We start from the raw sequence: 17,502 nt of genomic DNA, 5'->3' as shown, positions 1-17,502 counted from the left end.
AAATCCAAACCCGCATCATTGACAACCGTAAATATTGGTCACGGATAGAATTAAATAAAAAAATAATGGAGATTAATTTATTTAATCTATTAAAACAAATAATAAATAATTTAATTAAGTAAAATAAGTAAATAAAATTTCAGTTATAATTGGGACAAGACATGTATAGCTTATCCAACACAAGATCTAATCCATTGATAGTGTTAAAAAGGGAGAGATAAAGAGAAATACTTTGTTCGTAAAATAAATCATTAATTAGTTTAATAATTTAGTTAAGTAGATAAATAAAATATATGGATAATAATTTACAAGCTTTTGGTAAAATAAATAACTATCCAATCTATGTAGATCTAAACCCAATCAATTGACAATCCTAAATATTTAACTCGCAAAGAGAGACAGCGAGATGAGAGAGAGAATAATTTTTTTAAAATAAAAGAATAACAATATAAATAATTCGATGACAAAATGAGAGAGAATCAAAGAATTTCCTCACCGTGCCTTGGGCTCTATATGAATGTCGGGCTCATGCTCAAGATCTAGGCCCGAAGTTCGATTTGGACTCAGTCTTGGGCATAAATATGTTATATTGATATAAACGCAAATCCCAATCCAATCGTAGCCCGACCAATTTATAATTGTAATCCCAAATGATTGAAATAACTTCATTATTAAATAAATTATTAATTACACGAATAAATAAAAGTTTATACATAATAGTGTATCTAATGTACTGAAATATATAAATGAATAATTTGGTTAAGTAAAATAAATAATTAAATAAAATTTCATTAATTATTGCGACGGGACAGATACATGCTTCCACACTAGATCTAACTCGTTAATAACCAGAAAAATAACAATCAAGAGAGAGAAAAATGAAATCTTTATATAATAGCTCAATTCCTTTAGTAAAATAATAAATAAATATCCAATCGATCTAAAACCTAGCCCAACCCATTGATAACCCAAAATATTAGACTTGGTGAGGAAATGAGAGAGTACTAAAGAATAACAATTTCCTCGCTGGGCTCGACTCAAGAGATAGACCTGATGGTTAAGTTGGGCTTGAAATTGGGCCTCAATATATTCTATTGTTATAAAGACAAAGCCCTTCCTGAACATGCCACTTCCTTTGAATAGGTTTAATCCCAACTCAGACCCTAACCTGTTCATAAATTATTAATTATTGGAATAAATTAGTAAATTAAATAAATAGAAATCTAAGGATAATAATTTACATAATTTTGTAAAATATATAAATGAATAATTTAATTTAATAAAATAAATAAAATATCCAAGTTACATAGAACAAACCCCGCCCATTGACAACCTTTAAATTTAAGACACAGAGCGGTAAAAAAGAGAGGGAAATAATTAAAGAATCTGGCACTCTAAATCTCAGCTTGATGGTTGGCCTAGGCTTAGACTTGGGCTATAATAAGTTATGTTGATATAAAGGCAGAGCCCAAACTAAATGGGAAATAATTAAATAATATGGCACGCTCTAAATCTTAGCTTGATGGTTGGCCTAGGCTTAGAGTTGGGATTTAATATGTTATGTTGATATAAAGGCAGAGCCCAAACTAAATGTGGCCTGACCAACCGATACCAATCCTATTGATAACACTAAATATTGGGTTCAGGTTGGGGGGGAGGGAGATAAATAGAGAGAGAGAGAGAGAAAGAGAGAAATAACTTATTAGTTAAGTGAATTATTAAGTATTTGAATAGTTTAATAAATTAAATAAATAGGAATCTATATGGATAACAATTTACTTAATTTTATACAAAAATTAATGATTAATTTGTTTTAGTAAAATAAATTAATAAAATTTCATTTATTATTAGGACAGGACAGGTACATCCTATCACACACCTGACCAAACATATTGATTGCCCTAAAAATTGGCTCCGAGATGAGAGAAAAATAATTTGTTAGGAAAATAATTCATTAATTAAAAAGTTAGTAAATTAAGTAAATAGAAATCGATGGATAATAATTTACTTAAATTTGTAAAATATATAAATCAATAATTAACTTTAGTAAAAAATAAATAAATATTCACTTGTGATTGGTGTAAGACTGGTCCAAGCTATCGAAATCCAAACCCGCACCATTGACAACCGTAAATATTAGTCACGGATAGAATTACATAAAAAAATTATGGAGAATAATTTATTTAATCTATTAAAACAAATAATAAATAATTTAATTTAATAAAATAAGTAAATAAAATTTTAGTTATTATTGGGGCAAGACATGTATATCCTATCAAACACAAGATCTAATCCATTGATATTATTAAAAAGGGAGAGATAAAGAGAAATACTTTGTTCATAAATTAAATCATTAATTAGTTTAATAATTTAGTTAAATAATAAATAAAATCTATGGATAATAATTTACAAACTTTTGGTAAAATAAATAACTATCCAATCTATCTAGATCTAAACCCAATCCATTGACAATCCTAAATATTTAACTCGCAAAGAGAGAGAGCGAGATGAGAGAGAGAATCTATTTATAAAGTAAATAATTTTGAAAATTCAGTAAATAATTTTTTTAACATAAAAGAAAAACAATATAAATAATTCAATGACAAAATGAGAGAGAATCAAAAAATTTCCTCACCGTGCTTTGGGCTCTATATGAATGTCAGGCTCATGCTCAAGATCTAAGCCCGAAGTTCGATCTGGACTCAGACTTGGGAATAAATATGTTATATTGATATAAACGCAAATCCCAATCCAATCGTAACCTGACCAATTTATAATTGTAATCCCAAATGAGACCTAACCTATTGAGAGCCCTAAATATTTGGCTCAAGGAGAGAGATTGAAATAACTTCATTGTTAAATAAATTATTAATTACACGAATAATTTGGTAAGTTCAATAAATATAAACAAATGGATAATACCTTACTTAAAGTAAATAAATCAAAAAATGAATTTAATAAAATAACTAAATATTCATTTATTATTGGTGTCGGGTTGAATCGAATAAATAAAATTTCATTAATTATTGGGACGGGACAGATACATGATTCCACACTAGACCTAACTCGTTGATAACCAAAAAAATAACGATCAAGGGAGAGATAATTTATTTATTAAACTAAATAATAAAATCTATATATAACGACTCAATTCATTTATTAAGATAATAAATAAATATCCAATCGATCTAAAACCTTGCCCGACCCATTGATAACCCAAAATATTAGACTTGGGAAGGGAAAGATATAGTGAAATAATTTGTTGATAAAATTAAATCGTTTAAAATTTAAATATATAAATTAACTGGTGAGGAAATAAGAGAGTACTAAAGAATAACAATTTCCTCGCTGGGCTCGACACAAGAGATAGACCTGATAGTTGAGTTGGTTTTGAAGTTGGGCTTCAATATATTCTATTAATAGATAGACAAAGCCCTGCCCGAACAAGCCACTCCCTGTGAATAGGTTTAATCCCAACTCAGACCCTAACGTGTTCATAAATTATTACATAATGGAATAAATTAGTAAATTAAATAAATAGAAATCTATGGATAATAATTTACATAATTTTGTAAAATATATAAATGAATAATTTATATTAATAAAATAAATAAAATATCCAAGCTACGTAGAACAAACCCCACCCATTGAGAACATTTAAATGTAGGACACACAGCGGTAATAAAGAGAGGGAAATAATTAAATAATCTGGCACTCTAAATCTCAGCTTGTTGGTCTAGGCTTAGACTTGGGTTTTTTAAAAGAATAACAATATAAATAATTCGATGACAAAATGAGAGAGAATCAAAGAATTTCCTCACCGTGCTTTGGGCTCTATATGAATGTCGGGCTCATGCTCAAGATCTAGGCCCGAAGTTCGATCTGGACTCAGTCTTGGGCATAAATATGTTATATTGATATAAACGCAAATCCCAATCCAATCGTAGCCTGACCAATTTATAATTGTAATCCCAAATGAGACCTAACCTATTGAGAGCCCTAAATATTTGGCTCAAGGAGAGAGATTGAAATAACTTCATTGTTAAATAAATTATTAATTACATGAATAATTTGGAAAGTTTAATAAATATAAATATATGGATAATACCTTACTTAATTTTGTAAGATAAACGAATCAAAAATTGAATTTAATAAAATAACTAATATTCAATTATTATTGGTGTCGGGTTGAATAGAATAAATAAAAGTTTATACATAATAGTGTATCTAATGTATTAAAGTATAGAAAAGAATAATTTAGTTTAGTAAAATAAATAATTAAATAAAATTTCATTTATTATTGCGACGGGATAGATACATGCGTAACTCGTTGATAAACAAGAAAAATAACAATCAAGAGAGAGAAAAATGACTTATTTATTTATTTATTAAAATAAATAATAAAATCTTTATATAATGACTCAATTCATTTAGTAAAATAATAAATAAATATCCAATCGATCTAAAACCCATTGATAACCCAAAATATTAGACTTGGGGAGGGAGAGATATAGTGAAATAATTTGTTGATAAAATTAAATCATTTAAAAAATGAAATATATAAATTAACTGGTGAGGAAATGAGAGAGTACTAAAGAATAACAATTTCCTCACTGGGCTCGACTCAAGAGATAGACATGATGGTTGAGTTGGGTTTGAAATTGGGCTTCAATATATTCTATTAATATAAAGACAAAGCCCTGCCCGAACATGCCACTACTTGTGAATAGGTTTAATCCCAACTCAGACCCTAACCTGTTCATAAATTATTAATTAATGGAATAAATTAGTAAATTAAATAAATAGAAATCTATGGATAATAATTTACATAATTTTGTAAAATATATAAATGAATAATTTAAATTAATAAAATTAATAAAAATATCCAAGCTACGTAGAACAAACCCAACCCATTGATAACCTTTAAATGTAGGACACAGAGCGGTAATAAAGAGAAGGAAATAATTAAATAATATGGCACGCTCTAAATCTTAGCTTGATGGTTGGCCTAGGCTTAGAGTTGGGCTTTAATATGTTATGTTGATATAAAGGCAGAGCCCAAACTAAATGTGGCCCGACCAACCGATACCAATCCTATTGATAACCCTAAATATTGGGCTCAGGTTGGGGGGGGAGGGAGATAGAGAGAGAGAGAGAGAGAGAGAGAGAGAGAGAGAGAGAGAGAGAGAAATAACTTATTAGTTAAGTGAATTATTAAGTATTTGAATAGTTTAATAAATTAAATAAATAGGAATCTATATGGATAACAATTTACTTAATTTTGTACAAAAATTAATGATTAATTTGTTTTGGTAAAATAAATTAATAAAATTTCATTTATTATTGGGATAAGACAGGTACATCCTATCACACATCTGACCAAACATATTGATTGCCCTAAAAATTGGCTCCAAGATGAGAGAAAAATAATTTGTTAGGAAAATAATTCATTAATTAAAAATTTAGTAAATTAAGTAAATAGAAATCTATGGATATTAATTTACTTAAATTTGCAAAATAGATAAATCAATAATTAACTTTAATAAGAAATAAATAAATATTCACTTGTGATTGGTGCAAGACTGGTCCAAGCTATCGAAATCCAAACCCACACCATTGATAACCGTACATATTGGTCACGGATAGAATTAAATAAAAAAATTAAGAGAAATAATTTATTTAATCTGTTAAAACAAATAATAAATAATTTAATTTAGTAAAATAAGTAAATAAAATTTTAGTTATTATTGGGACAAGGCATGTATAGCGTATCCAACACAAGATCTAATCCATTGATAGTCTTAAAAAGGGAGAGATAAAGAGAAATACTTTGTTCGTAAATTAAATCATTAATTAGTTTAATAATTAGTTAAGTAAATAAATAAAATCTATGGATAATAATTTACAACCTTTTGGTAAAATAAATAACTATTCAATCTATCTAAATCTAAACCCAATCCATTGACAATCCTAAATATTTAACTCGCAAAGAGAGAGAGCGAGATGAGAGAGAGAATCTATTTATAAAGTAAATAATTTAATAAATTCAATAAATAATTTTTTAACATAAAAGTATAACAATATAAATAATTCGATGACAAAATGAGAGAGAATCAAAGAATTTCCTCACCGTGCTTTGGGCTCTATATGAATGTCAGGCTCATGCTCAAGATCTAGGCCCGAAGTTCGATCTGGACTCAGACTTGGGCATAAATATGTTATATTGATATGAACGCAAATCCCAATCCAATCGTAGCCTGACCAATTTATAATTGTAATCCCAAATGAGACCTAACCTATTGAGAGCCCTAAATATTTGGCTCAAGGAGAGAGATTGAAATAACTTCATTGTTAAATAAATTATTAATTACACGAATAATTTGGTAAGTTCAATAAATATAAACAAATGGATAATACCTTACTTAAAATAAACAAATCAAAAAATGAATTTAATAAAATAACTAAATATTCATTTATTATTGTTGTCGGGTTGAATCGAATAAATAAAATTTCATTAATTATTGGGGCGGGATAGATACATGCTTCCACACTAGACCTAACTTGTTGATAACCAAAAAAATAACGATCAAGGGAGAGATAATTTATTTATTAAACAAATAATAAAATCTATATATAACGACTCAATTCATTTATTACGATAATAAATAAATATCCATTCGATCTAAAACCTTGCCCGACCCATTGATAACCCAAAATATTAGACTTGGGGAGGGAGAGATATAGTGAAATAATTTGTTGATAAAATTAAATCGTTTAGAAAATTAAATATATAAATTAACTGGTGATAAAATTAGATAGTACTAAATAATAACAATTTCCTCGTTGGGCTCGACTCAAGAGATAGACATGATGGTTAAGTTGGGCTTGAAATTGGGCCTCAATATATTCTATTGATATAAAGACAAAGCCCTTCCTGAACATGCCACTACCTGTGAATAGGTTTAATCCCGACTCAGACCCTAACCTGTTCATAAATTATTAATTAATGGAATAAATTAGTAAATTAAATAAATAGAAATATATGGATAATAATTTACATAATTTTGTAAAATATATAAATGAATAATTTAATTTAATAAAATAAATAAAATATCCAAGCTACGTAGAACAAACCCCACTCATTGACAACTTTTAAATGTAGGACACAGAGCGGTAATAAAGAGAGGGAAATAATTAAATAATATGGCACTCTAAATCATTCAGCTTAAATGATCACCAACGAAATTGTGCAAATTATCTATAACATTCACTCAATTCGGTTATTGATTAGTAGATCCGAATTTCTAGAGTCTTTCTCAAGCACTTTAGAACTTCCAAGAATCAAGAACAGTTCGACCAAACAAAATTAAGATTGCCTAAATTCTTTCTCAAGCAATTCAGACATTATAAAAATCAAGATCAATTTGGCTAACAGTTCTAACAATGAAATTTTCTAATCAAGAAACATCAAGATTGTATCTAATCCATTCAAATGAAACTACAAGCAAAGACATCAGCCATAAACTGATCATCCCCCCTTATTCTCACCATTTACCGAATGAATTTTTAGGAGGGGAATGCTATGAGTAGTCGGGAAAACTTTTGTAAGTATTCTGATCAATTCCTATGAACTACCATTCTTATCACATACATAAGAGCCAAGGAAGGGGAGAATATGAGATTCTTCAAGTTCCAACATTCACTTCCATTCAATATGTAAATCAGTTCCTTGACCGCCAAAATTAACCATCACTTTGCTAGGTCTCAAATCTGTCACTGCACCTCATTGAATGTTCAACTAACTTTTGTCCCTTTGAACCTCAGCCGTCACCGAATTTTTTTTCTTTTCTTTTCCCTTTTTTTTGGTGTGAGTGCATTTTATGCTCCATCTCACACGGGGTATTTTCTTCTTTCTTCTTTTTCTTTCTCTTTTTTTTTTCTTTTGGTGTGAGTGCATTTTATGCTCCATCTCACACGAGGTATTTTCTTTTTTCTTTTTCTTTTTCTCTTTTTTTTTTTTCTTTTGGTGTGAGTGCATTTTATGCTCCATCTCACACTGGTCACAGGCTTGAGGCAAATAACAATACTCGTATTCCAAGTTGCTAGTTTTACTATTCAGCTCGGAATAGCGGAGTTGGGACTAAACTCATATCATAAACCACTAGTTTTACTATTCAGTTCATGACAGCGGAGTCAATTGGACTTTGTCCTTTTTCTTTTTCTTTTTTTTCTTTTGCCTTTTTCAATTGTTGAACCTCATGCATTAGCAATTCAGATATGGACTAGCTTGACTGATCAGTAATAAATCAATCAAGTGCATCATACACATGAAGGTAGTTAGGGCTGGTCATGATGAAAGTCATATTCAGCTCCCTTAACATCATGCATTGTGCTCAGTTGGATCATTCACAATAATAAAAACTAACACATACAGTGGTTTCCCTCAACTCATTGTATTCCCTCTTTGAATTCACCTAATAAACAGCAATGATCTCGAGAGGATTTTCACTCTATTTGGCCTGTCAAATGCATGTATATAAGTGTTGGGTTGATTGAAGTGCATAGCCACAGTCTAACTCCCCCACACTTAAGATGAACATTGTCCTCAATGTTCCTAGTGTTAGAGAGCAACAATAAATCGAAACTTATTTGGGCTAGATCTCTTTTGAGTGAGATTAAGGTGAAAGTAGAAGAACCTATGATGTTATACTATGACAATCAGGCTGCAATCAATATTGTCCACAATCCAAATCAACATGATAAGACAAAACACATTGAAGTTGATAGACACTTTATAAGAGAAAGGATAACAACCGGAGAAATTTTTTTGTCTTATGTCTCTTCAGAGTTGCAGCTGGTTGATGTTCTCACTAAAAGGGTGGCAAAGAACAAATTTGAACATGATCTACGCAAGTTGGGAATGTGTGACATTTACTCTCAATTGAGGGGGACTGTTGAAGATTAATTAGTTTTATGATGTTTTTCTGAGTAGATGTTTTATGTTAGTTGTTAGATAGGAGGTGGGGACCACAGTAGTTATGTGAATCCAAATTTTATTATGTTTTTGAGTGTTATATATGTTGTTTTATGTTTTGCCGCCCTATAAGGGCATAGTTGTCTTTGTATTGTTCTATTATTTTAGTATAAATAACAAGTGAAGGGGGCGGCCAGATTATTGCTCTCTTTTCTTTTCAACTTCTCTTATTCTCTTCTCCTTCTCTCTTCAAGAAACTACTTTCTTTTATATTATCTTTTAGTTCAGAAGATTCCTACTAAGACAACTCAAGACTGGAGTTACAGCAATGAAAAAAGGAAATATAAATGGTTGACCAAGGACATGGAAGTTCGATGCACGTGGATAAAAAGAAGTGTTAATTCTTTTATGGATTATCTAGACAAGGGGTGAATAGGAATTCTATTTTTTGGGCTCAATTGTAACTATTGTTGTATTTTGGGTGACAGTTGTGGGGAGTTAAGATATTTTAGCTCCCCTTCCATGTACTCCTTTTTTAATCATTTAATGAAATCTCATTGTAACTGTTGTATTTTGGGTGACAATTGTGGGGAGTTAAGATATTTTAGCTCCCCTTCCATGTACTCCTTTTTTAATCATTTAATGAAATCTCGATTATTGACCAAAACAAAATATATATGATTGCAAAACAGACAAAATCACCTAGTTGTGAATTGTATCTATTTTTCTATTAAATGACGTCCCCAGAAAGTAATCTCGGTATCTATAAAACACTTATCTAAACTAAAATTCCAAATAATAGTCATAAGGAGATTTACATAAAACTCATTCAATTAAAGAAAAAATCAACAGATATATAAATCAATAATAGATATATAATGACACCCCCTCTGCAAGCATGCAAAACTTACCTGGACCTAAGATTATCAAAGGCTTATACTAAAAGATTGGATCCTTGAGAACTTTTGACATATATAAAATTAATCAAATTGGGGGTATAATAAACAGGTAAAGAAATTGATAACAGAATAGTCTACTACACCTGCTTTCCATGTATGTATAATGTTCAAACCAATTAAAATTAAAAGTAAAAACCTAAAACATTGATTAAAAATCATACCATCAATACAAACGGTTTTACTAACCAAAAGCAGTGCTAGAAATATGTTTTGGTAAGGCATTAATGGAAATATGTTGATGGCTGAAAACTTGTAATCCAACCAAAACTACAAGCTAATTAAGGCTTACCAAGAAAAAGGGGAAAAAAGTCATCATAAAGAATGTAAATTTCTCTTTACATGGTCTCCTGTGATTGTAGTAGTTGCTTTGCTCAACAATATAAAAAATACAGAGCTATAGAAGTTATATGAGCAATAAAACACGTGTTCCATACATACTTTAAAGATATTTACCAATATAAGAAAATTGTAACTTTAAATATCACTTTTAGAGTTACATTATTTGCAACCACTTCTACTAATATCCTCAAGATGATAATGGCTAATTCAGAAAAAACAACAACCAAAGGTCATGGCATTCACTTCTTGTATCTTGTTTGTATCTAAACAGATTTGATGCAATAGCCCTGACTTAGGATTCAATGGTTGTGCCATGGTTGCCTAGAATTGGCAGCGGGTGTTGTCAAAGGGTTGCCCAAAACAGTGGGCCAGGCTATAATGGTTGCAGGGTTCATCTAAATAATCCTTTGTTGAAACAGTGAGTTAGGTTCTGGCCATGGTTACCATGTGCATTGTCACTAGTTCTAAGGTTGTGGAGGAAAGAAAATGCTTCAAGTGCTGTTTAGTGGGCTGCTTTGTGGAAGAAGTGGGACATTGTAATAGGGCTACAAGTCACACACCTGATTTGAAGAATTTAAAAAATTACTAACCCAAAGCCCGCCCAAGTTGCACCCCCTAGATTGCAGGCAGGTGGTAAGTTGGGTGGTCCAAAAAATGGGGAAACACCTCGGTGATGAGGGTCAAACATCTAGTAGGGGTTCTTTTCCTCTTCATCTTTCCCTTGAGCAGGGAAGCAGACACATCCAAGGTCTCCACTCAATGGTATAGGTGTGCTACTAAACTACTGGAACTTGTGTGCTGGAGTGTCCAATAATGACACTGAAGAGGTAGAAGACAATAGGTTCCTGTGGCTACATATATATGGTCTTTCTCTCTTCTTATGGAACCTAAAAATTATTAGAACGATGGTAGGGGTGCAACTTGGGCAAGCTCGGCTTGGGCTTTTGCAAAACATGAGTTCCAAGAAGGCTTTCAAACCCCCACCAACAATGTTTTTAAAATTGAACCGGACAATGAACCGATCGGGGGTCCGATTGCCAAGTCAAGGTTCGACCATTCGAACTGAATGGATGGCCCGTTTTGACAAAAAATAAAAAATTAAAAAATAAATAAATAACAGACAAACCGTTGGACGGTTCGACCACTTGGGTCAGTGGTTTGCTGACCAAATCAACGTTTTTTGGGGAAATAATGGTTCTGGGGTAAAAAACAAAACCGGTCACCTGACTAGTTCCTAGTTTTTCCAGTTTGATTGTCCAATTCGGTCCAGTTTTGAAAACCATGCCCACCAATTTCCCTAGGTCATACCTAGCTCATAGAAGCCCAAGCCCAATACCAAAAATTAAAAATAAAAGACTATAAAACCTAAATGAAAAGTTAAAATGCAAAACATAAGTTCCAGGAAGGTTTTCAAGCCCAAACAATTTGCCTAGACCAGACCAAACTCACATAAGCTGAAAGTGGTGATAGAATTAGCTTGAACTAAGCTTGGGTTGGTAAACTTGGGCATTGACTTTGATTGTACTAGGCCTAGATTTAAGGTTTAGGTCATGGGGTCAGGCCTAAACTTGGTTCAACCCCCCCCCCCCCCCCACCCCCCCCCCCCCCAAGGTTATAGGTCATATTTGTTTCTGCTTCATAATAACTCATAGAACATAAGAGTAGAATATTATAGACAAGAGATAACAACAGAAAGTACTCACAGATTGTGCTTCTTCTTGATGTGTCAATGGCCGATTGGGGCGATAAGTATGGTTTTGACGCTTTGCCCAAAGCCAAAAACGCTGGAACTGCACTGGTATACCAAACTCTTTTGCAACCTCCTCCTGTTGACAGTTATATTAGGTTGACAACCACCAAATCATCAAAGAAAGACCACAACTCTAACAGTTATATTAGGTTGACAACCACCAAACGCTGGAACTGCACTGGTATACCCCCTTTCTAGCATCCTGAAAGAATCAAATAGTAGTAGTCCCTTTAATAACCATCTTCAAGCAGCATACTTAATCCAATCCAAATGAAAAGAAAAGATAAATAAAAAGATGCTAAATGTCATAATTTTTTGTTCAGTTACCAGAATTAAGCATTAAACTAAATCAGTTCACATGGCTAAAAGCTAAAAAATTTTATTATTATTTTTAATAAATCACAAGTTATTCAAACAAATCACTGCATCGAAAATTAAGACATTTGTATTTTCTCATTTAATACAATGTAGATTTTTATTTTGATTGGAAAATATAACTAGATAATATTGCATGCCACCACCATCACAACCTATTATCCACCCCCCAAAAAAAAGAAAAAAAATGCTCAAACAACCAGCAAACCCTCTACGCAAGGAGGGACTCATAATACAAGAAATTCCAAATGAATAGAAGATCATTATAAAGGAGATATAAATTTATTTGTGGGGAAAGCAAGTGTAGGGTACAATATGTGCATGGAGGATTTTGGTTTGAGGCAAGGTTCAAAATATTGCAACGTTGAGGGGGGGGGGTTCTCCTTATGTTCAAACACTAAACACCCCCCAACATGTCCCTCATTAAAAAACTCAGACAGAAAAAAAAAGTTTCAACTATTTGAATTACATTATGTGAAAAGAAAAAATGTGCATCATGCATGTCAGTATTTTAAACCATGGTCATTGGAGAAGAATGGAACAAGAGATATAGTTTTAAAATCTGTAACGGCTAATAATATGACAATACTAAAGACATTTTAAAAAGAATGAACATTTAACAACATTTTTTTGATAAATGAACATTTAATAACATTTTTTAATAATAAGAAGAATAAAATAAGGCTTTCATTAAATATAAAAAAGGTTACAATTTCACATGAATGAACACTAAATAGCATTTAAAAGTGGGTCAAACTCAAGTCAAATAGATTTTTCCTTACTACAGACTAAAATAAATCAGGTGAAAGACTTGTTATTCCAAAAGGAAAGCTACCAAATGAAAGAAAAATAGAAAAGAAAATAGATGCCCAAGAAATGTTTTAAGGACTCACAATTTAAGGGCCCATAATTTGAAAAGGCTAGAAGAACATGGATTGTAGTAGTAACTAGTAAAAAATGATTTAAGGGCTCATAATTTAACAACATGTATGAAACTGAAGAAAACGGAATAATGAAACAGGATTCATGTAGCCAACCCCATATGGTTGAAACTTGAAACAAGGCTTAGATAATGATGACTACAACAACTATAACAATGTTCTCCCTTTATCCTCCTGTTCAATTTCTGCAACAAAGGAAAACTATTTCATTTGAAACTATTTCTATTTTTCAAATCAGAGTAATCCACTCAAAGAAGGCAAAAGCACAAGGGAGGAATACCATGACCTAATGAGAATGGAAAGAGCTTATTAATAAACTGTATAGCTGGTGCAATGGCAAAACAAGGGGCAAATGGGATTCAACTATTTTGCAGTCAATTGTCTGAATGTTGAATGCAATTAGAAAAGGAAAGGACTAGGTGGCAAATACTAGTCTAAAGCTAAGGAATATATGGCATGTATTATATGTGACATTTTTTGTTCCATGTTTAATAAAACTTAACAGTTACCCATCAAATGAATAAGATAAATTAATATGCTATCAATGGTAATGTTAGCATTTAACGTACCATTTGCTTGGGGAAAAAATAAAATGCTGTATTTTGGAGGGGATGGGAAAAAGGTCATCAAAAATAAAAAACAACTAATTGCCTTAAGATTTATCAAAAAACCAACTAATTGCCTTGAGCCACTTTTTATTCAAGTATTTAGACACAGAAGTTCTATAAGATTTTCACATAAATTGTTATCCAGCCTTTATACCTGTAGCCCATGTTGCTCAGCATGATACTTGTTATCACCTTCAAGACGTTCAACTTCTACATACTTATCAAAAAAAGCATAAACATCTTTTACAGCCTTTGACATCAAGCTGAAGATCTGTCATTTATACATGGGCACTTCAGCACCACAGGAGATTGGCAAGGGCAATAGAATCCATTCTACAATTCAGATTGAAATTAAAACAAAAATACCATAAAATGACTCCTTCCTTGTAGACTTATAATCTACATTGATGCATTCAATGTAGTTCATATGGTGCCCTTCAAATAATTGCTGTATGTACCCTCTACAACAGTCCCCTGAACACCCAAACAAAAAATCAAAATCAAAATAGTCCTGGCAATGAGATGAAACTTTCTAAAAAAAGATTATCTTCACCAAAAAACACCTTCATTTTGTCTTCAAGCTTTTCAGACAAAACCCTATTAAGTTCCTGCACATCATGCTGCATGAAAGAATCCCATCCAAAAGACTTGGTAAGCTCTTTTGTTGCAACACTGTTGTCACTGTACTGGAGCTTGTAGAATAAGCTCTGCAGAGCCAGAGGGATGCTTCCCGGTGGCATATCATTCTCAGTTGTTGGCATGTGGTATACAGCTTGATATATAAATTCCAGACAAAAAAAAAAGGTTTTCTTCTTCATAAGATGATAAGTTACCCTGAACTAGATAAAGAGAATTTCTGCATGTATACTAAGTTTCTAACCTTTCTGAAGTAAGGAATATGGTACAGAGTCTGGAGCAGAGAATTCATGTAACAGGTTGCTCCTTGGTTCTCAAGTCCAACATAACCCGTTTCCTTTTTTGAATCATATGTCCAATAATCCACAACCCTACGGACTGCAACCTCAGCTTCAACTATACATGTATCATTCACAAGATACCCTCTACTTGGGTCATATAGCTCACTGAGAGGCATGAATGATGTGCACTACAACAGCACCAAACACGTAACTTAACATTGTACTTAACAAGCATATGGTATCGACTATTGTACAAGCAAGGGCAGAATAATGAAATAAACAGAGATAGCAAACTCCAATCTTGTTTGAAGTTTACAGGCTTTATCATGCACTTTTTAGATAATCTTCAGGGTTCATATGAAAAGAACCTAATAGAATATTAGGTTAATAGGTTTTACTTCTTTGTACTTTGGCATGGAACAGAATATTGAGAAAACTATCAAAAAACTAGTGGCAGGACCAAAATATTCTTGAAAACTGAAAAGAACTAACAACTGAAATAACATGTATACTTACCCTTCTATGAAGTCCTGCGTGCCAATATTGACTACTGTACACCCAATAGCCTTAGCAGAAATGAGGGATAGTGTAAGATTTTCATTCCTTTCCCAAGGGTTCAGCACCCTCTTTGTATTGATTGCCCGTTCATCGGTGGTCCCAGGGACTGCCACATTGATAAGTTTACTACATCAAAGAATATGCCTTCAGATTACAAAGCCCCAAAACCAAGAAAGAAAAACCATCTCCAAATTCAAATTAAAGCAAAGGGCTTAACAGGGAAATCACCATAGAAGAACGCCATCTTTTACAATCTCAAAGAGATCATTAGTGGAAGGATCTATAGGAAGGTATCTCTTCAAGAACTGATCTTCTGCTAGGGAGTTGTTTATAAGAGAAACATAGGACGTTTTCTCAGATCCACTGATGGTGTGAAGCAATGTCATCGTAGCAGCCTTCAGAAATGCAGTCGAATTCTTTGCTCCGCTACCAATTCCAGCATTCACATGCGATTGCAGTTTCAAATAGACCTGTAACGATATGATTTGCTCACTCTACTTAAAATCCTTAACCCCAGTACCAATTTCTAAACCCAAAACCATAAACTGCATATTAAAAAATGAATTCAAATTCAACGGTTACGCATTCAAGCTGCAGATCCTATAATAGTACTCACCCGAAGGAAGACTTAAAAATCCTCTACCTCCTCATCCATGTCCCGATACGATTCAAGCAAACACGCAGCCCTCTCTTCCTCAGTCAAAGACTCTCCAACGGTTTTCAGCTTCGGCGTCCTGGAAGGCAAGTGTCTAATTGTCACTCGCCCGAGCTCCCTCCTCATTGAGAGGAGCTGCAGAAACCAGTCGCCAACGTTGCAGGTTCAAATGCAAGACCAAGAAAACAGACAAAACATCGAAGTAACCCACAAACAAGAAAGCTACTTGGGTTTTAGGGTTTTTGAGGATTACTCACATAGGAATTCAAGCTGCGAAGCTCCACCTGAGTGAACTGGCTCTGGAGCCATGGATCGCCATTCGCAGGTAAGTCTGAGGAAATCGGGTGGTTTTGTTCTCTATTTTCTCTTTTCTAGAAGCATGATATCGACCTCTTCTCTGAATGGAAAACGCCAACTCTTTTATAGTAATTACTAGATGATCACGTCGATTGATAGGGATTTAGACCGTTACAAAATCAATTTAAAAGACAGGGCAAAGCGTAACAAAGGTTGCAGAATAACTACCACGATTCTTACAACGCTATGTTTAAAATTCTAACAGAAAGAAATCGAGCGGTGGTGGCCTTCGGCAATTACCACGTCCTTCACCTCCATCCAAAGCAGCCGGACAGAAATACTTATCAAAACGGGAATAAGCAGCCAAACAGAGAAAGAGACGGAAATTTTAGAACGTCCGAAACCTGTTGATGGGTCGGGCTGGGGCTAGCTTTTGTCAAAATTCTAATGGACCCGGCCGGAAGTCCAAGCCGAGATAGTGTAAGTTTGGGTCCCAAGCCTGGATTATGAAAGTCCACGTTCTGTGCACCCGTGGGTTTACGGGATATTTGAACCCGCCAATCACAAGCGACCACATCGGCATTTTGAAAAAAAACACTAATATTTCGAAAAAAAGACGGGGTTTTATTTCGAGGAGGGGTAGTTTGGGTATTTCTTGACAATAAAACTTAGAGAAAGTCTATTGCACATGCTAATACTTCACTACTTCCCATTCACACCAAGAGCAGATCTCATAGACTACTACCCTCAATGGTAGACCCAATAGACGGTCTACCGTCTTCGGAACTATCCACGTTAAGGTGGGGACTGGGGAAGCCCACACTACCCGATCGAAGGTCTTCACTCTTCAAAGATACCGGTCCGGTTCGATTTGATCGGTCCAGTATAACCCGATTAAACAAAAGAACTGAAAGTGTCAGCTGGACCAGTCCGGTCTTGCCCACTGGTCAAGCAAGTACAGTGTTGGCGCTTTCAACACCCACGAGGAGGCTCAGCTTAGCAGATTGACAATCTGGTCCAACCGGGTTTTCGGAAAAGAATGATTTTGTGTTTCAGTGTAATTAAGGTGCACGGTTTTATCAGTATCTGATTATCTGTCTAAAAAATCCGTATTATCCAACGGTAACAT

At 33.1% G+C, this 17,502-nt stretch overlaps 1 pseudogene across 1 annotated transcript; it reads right to left on the bottom strand.

The window, feature by feature from the left end:
* Positions 1-6,020: 6,020 nt before the first annotated feature.
* Positions 6,021-14,809, bottom strand: LOC148874639 (ubiquitin C-terminal hydrolase 12-like; annotated as a pseudogene). The gene is made up of 5 exons (XR_016099173.1): positions 14,510-14,809; positions 14,313-14,420; positions 14,101-14,217; positions 11,976-12,224; positions 6,021-6,257 (listed from the first exon to the last, which is right to left on the bottom strand). The product of XR_016099173.1 is annotated as a ubiquitin C-terminal hydrolase 12-like (transcript).
* Between the last annotated feature and the right edge of the window lie 2,693 nt (positions 14,810-17,502).

This window comes from Nelumbo lutea, chromosome 1 (assembly GCF_056320005.1).
Source record: "Nelumbo lutea isolate HS-2025 chromosome 1, American lotus-T2T, whole genome shotgun sequence".
Lineage (NCBI taxonomy): Eukaryota > Viridiplantae > Streptophyta > Magnoliopsida > Proteales > Nelumbonaceae > Nelumbo > Nelumbo lutea.
The sequence above is the reverse complement of the archived record's forward strand: the minus strand, read 5'-3'. Positions and strand labels throughout refer to the sequence as shown.